This window comes from Oratosquilla oratoria, chromosome 32 (assembly GCF_046742065.1).
Source record: "Oratosquilla oratoria isolate Oo_2021 chromosome 32, ASM4674206v1, whole genome shotgun sequence".
Taxonomy (NCBI): Eukaryota; Metazoa; Arthropoda; class Malacostraca; order Stomatopoda; family Squillidae; genus Oratosquilla; species Oratosquilla oratoria.
In genome coordinates, this window is record NC_134808.1 from 31,862,668 (window position 1) to 31,864,596 (window position 1,929).

The window sequence follows — 1,929 nt, forward strand, 5'->3', positions numbered from 1 at the left end:
AAGAGATTTGAAAAAGAACAGCTTTCCTCACAGAGCAATAGACAGTTGGAACAAGTTAGATGAGAAAGTGGTGTGTGCAAAAACAATACATGAATTTAAAAATAGTTTAGATAAAATGAGATATGAAGACGGGACCCCACGAGCATAGCTCCCCTTCCCGTAAAATACAACTAGGTAAATACAACTAGGTAAATACACACACACACACACTTCAGCGAATGGACGGCTTGGATGACGTTCTGAAGAAAACTGAAGTCTGTGGATCCCAACGCAAAGAGAAGTGCCTAGTGTTTTTGCAGGGTGGGGGGGAAATTGCTCGTGGAGTAGTGGGAAAGTAGGGAAAGAGGAAAAGGGGAGGGATTACTGAGGGAAATGGAAGGAAATGAGGAGGGAGTAGACTTGGCCCAGCCAGACAAGCGGAAGGTAAACAAAAGACTGAGTGAGGATGACATGTCTAATAAAAATGTAAAGATTAGAAGTATAGAGAGGAGCAATACAGAAGAAAGTGACGAGAATATGTTCCAGGGATTTAAAGAGGGTGGGGGGGACACAACCCCCCCCCCCCGACTGATAAGACTAGAGGAGAGAGTTGATAAGGTGATCGAGGACTTGGAGCGTAAGTTAGGTAACGTAGACTCCATTTTCCAGAGAATTGAAAGGTTGGAACAACTAGAGAAGGCTAACAGAAACTTAACTGAAGAAATAGAGGACCTAAAAAGACAGTTAGGAAATGTAAAGGAGGAGAATGAGAAATTGAAGAAGAATAGTAATGAAAACAGAGAGAAAATAGCTACAGAAGCTAAAAATTGGAGAATAACTCAAGAAGGGAATAAGGTTTCATTCACTGACATAGTCAAACAGCAATTGAAAGAACATAATGAAGACTCAGTTATTAAAGTGATGAGACAGAAGGAGAATATAGTAAGAGAATTAGCTGACAAAAAGAAATGTATAATTATATTAGGAATGGAAGAGAAACATAACCCAGATAGAACCGCAAGAATCAAGGAGGAAAATGAAAGAGTAAGCAGTTTATTAAAATTAGTCCAGGAAGATGAACCAGAAATTATAAAGGAAATTGAGGAAAAATTCAGACTCGGAAAATATAGTACAGATAAGAACAGACCAATTAAGATTAAATTCAGGTCACAAACAACGGCAGAGAAAATTCTATCCAAGACAGGGAAACTAGCAACAAATGATCAATATAAAAAGGTATGGATAAAAAGAGAAATGAATAAGGAGGAAAGAGAGGCAGAAAAGCAGAAAAGAATTGAAGCTAAGGCAAAAAACGAGGAAAGAACGGAGTCAGAGAAAGAGAGATTCTATTGGAGAGTAGTGAACATGAAAATAAAGCAGTTCGACATACTAAAGAAAAACATAAGGGAAACAGAGAATACAATGGAAGTGGCAGAAAACTAAGAGTGTCTTACACAAATATAGATGGATTGATAACAGGATTGAATGAACTGAATGATTATTTGAAAGAAAAAGAACCGGACATAATGGGAATTGTAGAAACAAAATTAAAAGGCCCACTACCATCCAACAGTGTAGGACATGATACATACAATTATTGGATTAGAAACAGAGAGAAAAAACAAGGGGGTGGAGTTATGTTCCTGACTAAGAAGGATATAAACGTGAAAGGTGTCATATATGGAAAGAATACAGTAGAGATGATTATGATAGAAGTGGAAGACCGAGATAAGAAGAGCAGAAAATTTGTGATCAATTATGTGCCTCCGAAAACAGCCTCATGGGAGGAGAGTGAACATAAAAGTATGTTAGAGGACACAAGGATAGCATTAACTAAAATAATGGAAGACGGAGGAAGAATAGTTATGATGGGCGACTTTAATTGCAAAGAAATCTGCTGGGAAGAAATGACAGTAAAGAGTGGTGATGACTCATGGGGAAATGCTCTAC